This window comes from Chiloscyllium plagiosum, chromosome 15 (genome assembly GCF_004010195.1).
Source record: "Chiloscyllium plagiosum isolate BGI_BamShark_2017 chromosome 15, ASM401019v2, whole genome shotgun sequence".
Lineage (NCBI taxonomy): Eukaryota > Metazoa > Chordata > Chondrichthyes > Orectolobiformes > Hemiscylliidae > Chiloscyllium > Chiloscyllium plagiosum.
Genome location: NC_057724.1, coordinates 23,573,209 through 23,584,140, shown reverse-complemented (window position 1 = coordinate 23,584,140; position 10,932 = coordinate 23,573,209). Strand labels below are relative to the sequence as shown.

Genomic DNA, 10,932 nt, shown 5'->3' with positions numbered 1-10,932 from the left:
AATTGTACTCTATGCTACTTTCTCCCCACCCCCACTCTCCTCTAGCTTATCTCTCCATGCTTCAGGCTCTCTGCCTTTATTCTGATGACGGGCTTTTGCCCGAAACGTTGATTTTACTGCTCCTCGTATGCTGCCTGAACTGCTGTGCTCTTCCAGCACCACTAATCCTGAATCCTTCCCTGTACGGTTGTCTCTAGTGAATTCACTTCTTTCCTTTTGTTTGCTGACCAGAACTGCACCCAGCACTCTAGCTGCTGCCGAAACAATGTTTCATACATTTCCAGCATATCCTCTCTGCTCTTACATTCAATGTGTCAGCCAGTAAAGGCAAGTGTCCCATTTACTTTTTCCATCAACATCCCGAGCACAGCATGGGCATTGCTACAGATTGAAGATTTATTGAAATGAACTGGCCTTGTTTTAAAACATCTTAATGCTCAAACAGAAACAAAACATCTTTTCTGCAATTTCTCATGCTAAAATTCAACATGACGAAGGCAATACCACGTGAAAGGTTATTGCAGTGATTTCAAAAAAGTAATCGTGGTGACAGATAATGGGGTGTGAGCTGATGGAACAATGTCTTTGAAAAGCTTTTCTGCAGTAAAACAATCATCCAGATAAATTTAAGACTAAGTGAATTATAAATAAACAATCTTGGAAAATGAACTCCTACCAAGAGTAAGAGGAAAATAATCATGTGCTAACTATTAGATCACTGAATACAATATAAAGTAATGTGATAGTTAGCCTTGGGCTGAATTTTAAAAATCTGAAGCAGTGCTTTCAATTCCCAGTTGCTTTTCTTTTCTGGTTCAGCCTATTTTAAGTGATCTTACTCAAAAACATGCCACCATTTAAATTAGATGACTTTTTTTTTTACTTATGCAGGAGCAAAATGTTAATTCACTAGAAAAACTTCCCATGCAGTTCTAATCTGTCTATTACAGGAAGGACACACAAGTCATGCAATATTCTGCATGTCACGTTTTAATTATTATTTTTCATTATTCCTTGTTATTCATGTCACTTTTTTGTGAATATTTATTGCATCCATCTAATTGGGCAATGCCAATGTTTCCTTTTTTTTTAATCCAGAACTGGTATTAGGCACTTTCATCTCATGCATGACATGGGATTAGTGCAAAGCAAAGCTCAGGTTACAAAGAAATAGAATTTCTAACTGACATTAATAATCACATGCAAAGTATTAAAAGACTCAGTCACCAAATATGGAATAGAAAATGGAAATCTAAACATTGCTGCTCAGCCTTTTTTTTGTCATTTGATGCAAGAATAAATGATTTAGAAACATAGACATTTTTAAACTCAAGAATGAATGATTATTCTCCATGTTTTGACATGCTATATATACATGATATTAGAATGGTGAAGGAAATTATATGCAGCATTGTTCATGTAAACCCTCAATATTCAGCAATTATTCAGTGTTCAAATATTTCAAAGCAAAATCAAAGCAAAATATTTCAAAGACAGTGAATCAGGACAGAAAAATAGGAAGAATAATTTTACCTTTAAGTAATGGTTATAACAGTTTCTGTTGAAGGAAAACTAGAAAGCCAAGCTGAACTTATTAGGTGCCAGGAATTAAATTTCAAGGTGTAGTGTCGAACCACTAGTACACAGTTATAGATTTATCAGAGATGATTTGGAGATGCTGATATTGGACTGGAGTGTACAAAGTTAACAATCACACAACACCAAGTTATAGTCCAACAGGTTTATTTGGAAGCACTAGCTTTTGAAGTAATGCTCCTTCATCAGGTGGTTGTCTGATGAAGGAGCAGCACTCCGAAAGCTCATGCTTCCAAATAAACCTGTTGGACTATAAACTGGTGTTGTGTGATTGTTAACTTCACAGATTTATTAGAGGACATCATACTGACAGTTAACAGAAAAAGAATGAACACAGCAACTATATGTCAGACTAAAGGTGAAATACTGTGGATGCTGGAAATCTGAAAGAAGAACAAACCAAAGGTGGAAAAATTCAGAGGTCAGCCAGCATCAGTAAAAAGAAACAGTTAACATTTCCCGATGATGACTAATGTGAAGCTCCCCTCCACTTATTTTACAGTTGCAGTGTTCAGTAAGTGGGTGATGAACCCTGTCTTCCTAATTATTTTATGTATTAGCTCAAGGCAATTATATCATGTCTGTGACATGATTTTACAAGTTTTTTTTCTCTCTCTCTCTCTTTCAATCACTCATTATCTCTCTCTCTCTCTTCCCCCTCCCCCTCACCCCTTCCCCCTTTAAAGTTATAACTTTATGCCATTATTTTCTGTCTTGTGTCAGCAAGGTGAAAATTCAACAGCAATCTTCAGGGCGTAAAACTAATTCTCCCAACTACAATCACATTGTCCCAGATGGCTATTGGGCTTCTCATTGGACATTGAAAAAGAGATGACTGGTAGTCACCATGCCTCAGGTATGGAGGAGCCAGTGGGTTGGACTGTGATGGACAAAGTTAAATTTCACACAACACCAAGTTAAACTCCAACAGGTTTAGTTGGAAGTACTAGCTTTCAGTCAGCTGTTCCTTCATCAGGTAGCTGGACTATAACTTGGTGTTGTGTGATTTTTTAAGTATATCTCAGGTGTGGCGAGAGCGATTGAGAAAGACAGTCCTTCGTAATAACCTCAGCCACTGAGGGAATTGAACTCATGCTGTCAGTGTCACTCTGCATTACAAAGCAGCCATCACAAACTGAGCTAAGGTTTCAAAATAAATGTCAACTGAGTGGTTAAATTGTTTGTTGTCTTACAAAATAGCCATTCCTTCTGGAATGGTGTTAGCCGGTTGATACATCAGAAATATATCAATTCTATTCAACATAGGAGCTAGAACAATAACAGTTATTGAGAAAATACTGAAAACATTTATCAAGTGTCTAATGATTGGACATTTGATTTGATTTATTGACACATTTTTTTATACTAATGCAATAAAAATGGTCTTCATTGCTGCCACTCTCCAGCACCAATTTTAAAAACTGCAAGTAGACCAAATCACAGAATATAAAGTCGGAAAAGTTTTGTTTGTTCTTGAAGGGTTGGTGCCAGTGGACCCAATAAAGGCTAACCACTGGCACAAAGGCCCTCAGAATGGCTACAACGCAGTACTGCCACTTCCTGAAACTCTGTGAGAAATGCCCTCTTGATCAGACCAAGAAAGGTCAAGAACTCAGCGCTTTCATCCAACAGAGAGTGGCGCAATGTTTCCAAGAAGAGGAGAGCTCCCAGATTGCAGATCCAGAGAAATGTGAATGGATGTATGGAAGCTTGGCCAGAATTCATTCTTTTTCTGACAAAAACAAGTAACCTCATCTCAGAAACACAAGCTTTTATGGTGGAAGATGCCTAATGGTTCTTGCAACAGATAACATTAAAACAAACGGAAGAAATGAAGAAAGTTATGTGGAAAAAGATACGAGAGAAGTTCACGGGCAAGCCAGAAGATGCCACCAAGGAATATGTTTAACAGTTGTACCTTGTTAACATTAATGCTTAATCTTATTTACTGCAGTTTCTATCTAATAAAGATCTTGTTTGTAGGTAGACTTATTTTTTAATTGTGTAGATGTTTATGGAAATGAAATGTTACATAGTAAAGACTTAAAAAGAAAATAAAGTCAGAAAACATAAAATAAGAAAGTTTGTCTTATAGTGTTATCTCAATAAAGGTGGGTGGTTTTCGGAGCAGCTCCCACATCTGGTTCAGCCATGAGCCTGCATCCAGGCTCCTCCACCCCAATGGCTCGCGTCCTGTGGCTAAACCGACAGTGCTGCTGTAACCACGCTTCGCCACACAGCCGAAGCTGAAAGAAAGAGTCGCCACTCTCCCATGCCACTTCGCCACCACCAACGCCACCGCCGACATTAGTTCATGCTCAGCCAACCTCGCCAATGCAGTCACGAGCTTGTGCCATTAGGTCCTGCACTAGGACTAAAGCTGTTGCCGTCACTACCTCCACCGTTTGGCGTCCGGGCCTAGTCGTGGACCTGAAGCCTTCGCTCAGCCTACAAGTCTGAATTAAGCCTGGTATTTCTGCCTCTTTCGCCGGGAGACTTCAGGCTGGAACGGAGCTGTTCCACCTCATCCTGGCATTGCAGCCGCCATTGGATGCTACCCCTTCAACATTTAATTAGCCTCCCCAAGCCTGAGCCGTTATCTTCAACCCCACCATTCCACACCAAAACCGCCAGCGATACCAGTGCAACTGAGGCAAAAAGACAACAGAAATGACTTTAAAGAAAAAGAAAAAAGCAAAAGTAAGTGGTTAGCACTGCTGCCTCACAGCACCAGAGACCCGGGTTCAATTCCCGCCTCAGGCAACTGTCTGTGTGGAGTTTGCACATTCTCCTCGTGTCTGCGTGGGTTTCCTCTGGGTGCTTCGGTTTCCTCCCACAGTCCAAAAATGTGCAGGTTAGGTGAATTGGCCATGCTAAATTGCCCGTAGTGTTAGGTGAAGGGGTAAATGTAGGGGATGGGTCTGGGTGGGTTGCTCTTCGGAGGGTCGGTGTGGACTTGTTGGGCTGAAGGGCCTGTTTCCACACTGTAAATAATCTGAAAAAAGAAATAAAAAGGAAAAAGAAAAGAAATGCAGACAGAAATGGACAAACCCCAGGTTCATTTGCCTGATCTCTGTCACTCCTCTACTGCCATCTTGAAACATTTAGAAATTCAGAATGCAATAGACAAAAACAATGCGGTACATGGAAGAAAAATTATACTTGAACTTTATTTTTAGAATTTCATATGGATGTCATAAGTGAATTAAACAGTGAGGTCGTAGATTTCTTAATCGAGCCAGTGTGTTTTTCTGCAGATGTTTTGTCGTCTCATTAGGTGACACCATCAGTGCCTCGTCAATAAGGTGTTGGTGCTCTGTCCTACCTGGCATTTAAGTGTCTCTGTTTTTAAGTATTTCCAGTTTTGTATCTGAGTGGCTTTGATACGGGGTCCAGCTCAATGTTCTCATTGATTGAATTCCGGTTGGAGTGCCAGGCTTCAAGGAATTCTCTAGCATGTCTTTGTTTTGCCTGTGCGAGGATGGTTACATCATCCCAGTTGAATTTATGTCCTTTATTGTCTGTGTGGTTGGAAATGAAAGAGTACTGGTCGTGTCTGGCAGTGGCAAACTGATATTAATGCACACATATGGTCAATTTTCTTCCAGTTTGTCCCATGTAGTATTTTTCACAGTCTTTGCACAGTATCTTGCAGCTAATGTTCATCCTGTTGGATGTGGGTGTCGGGTCTTTAACCTTTGTGAGGAGCTGGTGGAAGGTGTTTATTGGTTTGTGGCCCACTAAGATTCCTCGGGGTCTGAGTAGTTGGGTGGACATTTCTGATGTACGATATGGTCACTATTTCTACTTTAGGTTTGTATTTGAACTTCAGTATTTGAACAACAGCATTTGAACTTTCAAAAGTCATTTGACAAGATGGTTCACAAATGGTTTCCACACAATATAGGTATTCATCATGCTATGGTTACTTTATTAGCATGGCTGGATGATAGGTTACCTGAGAGTCATAGAGTCATAGAGACGTACAGCCCAGAAGGTTGCACCCTTTGGTACAACTTGTCCATGCCAACCAGATATCCCAACTCAATCTCGTCCCACCTGCCAGCACCTGGCCCATATCCTTTCAAATCCTTCCTATTCATATACCCATCCAAATGCCTTTTAAATGTTGCAATTGTACTAGACTCCACCACTTCCCCTGGCAGCTCATTCCATACACGTACCACTCTCTGTGTGAAAAGGTTACTCCTCAGGTCTCTTTTATATCTTTCCCCTCTCACCCTAAACCTATGCCCTTTAGTTCTGGACTCCCCACTCCAGGGAAGAGACTTTGTCTATTTGTCCTATCTATGCCCCTCATGATTTTATAAACCTCTATAAGGTCACCCCTCAGCCTCCGACGCTCCAGGGAAAACAGCCCCAGCCTGTTCATCCTCTCCCTATAACTCAAATCCTCCAATCCTGGCAACATCCTTATAAATCTTTTCTGAGCCCTTTCATGTTTCACAACATCTTTCCGATAGGAAGGAGACCAGAATTGCACGCAATATTCCAGCAGTGGCCTAACCAATGTCCTGTACAGCTGCAACATGACCTCCCAACTCCTATACTCAATACTATGACCAAGGAAAGAAAGCATACCAAACGCCTTCTTCACTATCCTATCTACCTGCGACTCCACTTTCTAGGAGCTATAAACCTGCACTCCAAGGTGTCTTTGTTCAGCAACACTCTCTAGGAACTTACCAGAAAGTATATAAATCCTCTGAATGTTTGCTTTGCCAAAATGCAACACCTCACATTTACCTAAATTAAACTCCATCTGCACTTCTCAGCCCATTGGCCGAACTGATCAAGTAGTGGACCCAGCACCCAGCCTTGTGGCATTCCACTGGTCACAACCCTCCAGTCTGAAAAACAACCCTCCACCACCACCCTCTGTCTTCTACCTTTGAGCCAGTTCTGTATTCAAATGGCTAGTTCTCCCTCTATTCCGTGAGGTCTAGCCTTGCTAATCTGTCTCCCATGGGAACTTTGTTGAACACTTTACTGAAGTCCACATAGATCATGTCTATCACTCTGACCTCACCAATCCTCTTTGTTACTTCTTCAAAAAACTCAATCAAGTTTCAGAGACATGATTTCCCACGCACAAAGCCATGTTAACTATCCCTAATCAGTCCTTGCCTTTCCAAATACACATACATCCTGACTCTCAGGATTCTATCCAACAATTGCCCACACTCAACGTCAGGCTCACTGGTCTATAGTTCCTTGGCTTGTCCTTACCACCTTTCTTAAACAGTGGCACCACGTTAGCCAACCTCCAGCCTTCCGGCACCTCACCTGTGACTATCAATCATATAAGTATCTCAGCAAGGGACCCAGCAATCACTTCTCTAGCTTCTCACAGAGTTCTAGGGTACACCTGATCAGCTCCTGGGGATTTATCCACTTTAATGCATTTGAGGACATCCAGCACTGCCTGTTCTGTAATATGGACATTTTGCAAGATGTCACCATCTATTTCTCTACATTCTATATCTTCCATATCCTTTTCCACAGTAAATACTGATGCAAAATACTCGTTTAGTATCTCCCCCATCTCCTGCGGCTCCACACAAAGGCTGTCTTGCTGATCTTTGAGGGGCCCTATTCTCTCCCTAGTTACCCTTTTGTCCTTAATGTATTTGTAAAAAAACATTTAGATTCTCCTTAACACTATTTGCCAAAGCTATCTCATGTCCCCTTTTTGCCCTCCTGATTTCCCTCTTAAGTATACTCCCACTGCCTTTATACTCTTCTAAGGATTCATTTGATCTATCTTGTCTATGCCTGACATAGACTTCCTTCTTTTTCTTAACCAAACCCTCAATTTATTTAGTTATCCAGCATTCTCTACAACTACCAGCCTTTCCTTTCACCCTAACAGGAATATACTTTCTCTGGACTCTCTGAAGGCTTCCTATTTTCAAGCCATCCCTTTACCTGTGAAAATCTGTCCTCTATCAGTTTTTGAAAGTTCTTGCCTAATACCATGAAGAGAAACAGAAAGTTGAGATAAATGGATTGTGTTTGATATTTGCAACTGATGGAGTGATCAATGCTGGGGCCTCAACTACTTACCATCTTTATAAATGATTTGGATGAAGGGAAGAGCTATATCAAAACAAAGTTGCTGTCATTGCAAAGGCAAGTAGAAATCAAATTGTATGCTGATAAAAAGAATGGAACTTCAACAAAGAGAACAGAATGATTGTAGCAAACACCAGAGTCTCGAAGTTCTGCCGAAAGCAAGCCACTTAAATTTTCAGAGAGCAAGGGAAATGTGGGAGAGTTCTAATTGGGCCATCTGTGGCTCGTGAAGTGGACACACTCAGTGTGATCTGATTTTTGCAAGTGACATGTTCAGTATGTAACTTGTGCAGATTAGATGTGGTAGGAGAATGTTTAAAGCTGCCAAAGTTCATTGAAGAGAAAGGCTATACTTTTAGACAGGTCAAGTAACCTCTGTTCCAAGGACACCTTTGGAAGAGATAAGGAGTCCTTTAAGAGAAGTAGGGCAGAGGTTCAAAATAGATGAAAATTTGCATTTAATTTTTTAATTTATTAGAAGTGTAAAATTAATTCGAGCTATGAGGAACTTTGAAATAGCTGTAAAGAGGATTTGTCAAGAGGAGTTGTCAAAGGAACTTATCAAAGAATTCAAAACTACTGTCTTGAAACATGACAGCAAAAAACTACTGTTTAGAAAAAATACATACTTTCTATTTAAAGTTGTCTGTTGAAATAATCCTGAGGTTTATCATGGCAAGTTTAGTGAAGGCATAGATGCTTTTACAACCTTTCATTAACACAGTAGGGTGCCTGTCAGCTAACTGTTTGAGTGTTAATTCCAAGGTATTAAAATCTCTGAAATGGGGCAATGAATTTCTAAGCTCTGATCTCCAGCATCTGCAGTCCTCACTTTCTCCCAATGAATTTCAATGTTTATTTCACAGGCCATTGAAGGAAGTAAAATGCATTTCTTTTTCATTTGTCCTTTATTTAGTAGTAAATTCATCAATTGATATTTAAGAACCTTATTTAGTTTAATCAAAGGCCATGAGCCCAAACCTAGGTGATTTTGCATGGTAACTGTCATTGCATCATCCTCCGCCATTTCCGTCACCTCCAAACGGACCACCAGCAATATATTTCCCTCCCTACCACTATCAGTATTCCGGAGAGATCATTCGGTCTGTGACTCCTTCATCAGGTCCACACCCCCCATCAACCCCCAACCCACTCCTGGCATCTTCTCCTGCCACCACAGGAATTGCAAAACCTGTGCCCACACCACGCCCGTCACCTCCATCCAAGGCCCCAAAGGATCCTTCCATATTTGACAGAAATGTACCTATACCTCTGCCAGTGTTATCTACTGTATCCTTTGCACTTGATGTGGTGTCCTCTACATTGCCGAGACAGGACCCTTTTTTGCGGATCATTTCAGAAAACATCTCTGGGACACCCGTATCAACCAACCCCACTGCCCCATGGCTGAACACTTCAACTCCTCCTCCCACTCGCCAAGAACATGCAGGTCCTGGGCCTCCTCCACTGCCAAACCCTTACTACCCTGGAAGAAAAACGCCTCATCTTCAGCCTTGGGACACTGCAACCATGCAGTATTAATGTGGATTTCACCAGTTTCCCGATATCCCCTTCCCCCACCTTATCCCAGTCCCAAGCTCCAACCCGGCACCACCCTCTTGACCTGTCCATCTTCCTCCCCATCTATCCACTCCACCCTCCACTCCTATCTGTCACTTTCTCCCCCACCTTCATTTATTTCATATTCTCAGCTACCTCCCCTCCAGCCCCATCCCCCCTCCATTTATCACTCAGCCCCCAGCCCACAAGCCTCATTCTTAATGAAGGGCTTACGCACAAAACATCGATTTTCCTGCTCCTCGGATGCTGCCTGGCCTGCTGTGCTTTTCCAGCACCATACTCTCGACTCTGATCTCCAGCATCTGCAGTCCTCACTTCCTCCCACTAGCTACAAGACACAAATCTGCAGTGTGATGGAATACTCTCGACTGGCTTGGGTAAGTGCAACTCCAACATCACTCAAGAAGCTTGACACCATCCATCACAAAACATCGAACATTTTCAAAATTCACCCCATTCTCTATGCACAGGGCTAGCAGTGTATACAATTCTGTGATACACTGCATTAACTCACCAAGGTTCCTCTGATAGCATTTTCTGAACCCATGATCTCTACCATTTAGAAGGACAAGGGCAGCAGTTACATGGAAACATCACCATCTATAAGTTCCCCTTGAAACTGTTCACCATTCTGTTTTGAAACTGTATTGTGATTTTCTTGGTGTTGCTGGGTTAAAATCCTGCAGTCCCTGACTGCACTGTGGAAAGCTAAAAGTATTTAGTACGCGAGCAGTGTTTGCAGTTAGGAGAGAAAAGGCAATACAAGATATTTCCAAACAGAAAAAGAGAAAAAAAAAGTCAAACTGATTGCATTTATCTTTATAATTCATCAAACTCAAACTCTAATTTGAAGCTTATACAACAGGCTAAAGGGCAGTGCTTTTGAGCTGTTCCAGTACATTACAATCACTCAACCTCGTATGTTTTAGCTGTGAATCACAGCTGAGGAACGATAAACACAATTATTCTTCAATAGAGCTGATTTCAGGTAATTATTTGCACATGATAAGCGAACGTTTCTGATTAGTAACGTTATAATTATTCCATGGAGGTCACAGGTAGATGGATGTCATTATGTTCTCATCGAGCAATGTTGTATCATTTTCCTTTTCCTGACTGAAATTGGGAGGGGACAAAATTGACTGCAAATGTATAATTCATACTGATTGCCATCAAATCAATCCCCAACTTCAATTCTTAGCAACACAGCTGTTACCAAACTGATTATTTAAACACTGACTTGTTTATAAAGGTCATTGAGAAACAATCTCCCTCTCTCCAAAGTACAAAACTTGCAAATATTGTGCCAATTTGTCATGAGGACTCTGAATGCTTTATATTCAACTGAGTTCACAGGCTTGATGTATGATTTCAGCTGCCTGCCTAATTTAGTGAGCTATCTCAGATGTGTTGTCCTCAGTGGCATTTTGCATAGATTTTACATTGCTGCTTTGAAAAATAATTTATTTCTTTCTAAATTTCTTTCGAACTGGAAAGGGCTGGAATGGGCTGCCTGTTTAGATAGGCAATAGATTGGTGGATTTTGTCAGTTTCACCAAGCCAAAATCGCGCAGCTATTCACCTTTGTGTGGCTAACCAATTCTGACCAACAGTCAGAAGCTGAGGAAGAAGAGAAGATCTGAGGCAGTGGGAAGGGAG

General features: G+C 41.2%; 1 pseudogene; it reads left to right on the top strand.

The window, feature by feature from the left end:
* Positions 1-3,129: 3,129 nt before the first annotated feature.
* Positions 3,130-3,505, top strand: LOC122557544 (annotated as a pseudogene).
* The last annotated feature ends 7,427 nt before the right edge of the window (positions 3,506-10,932 follow it).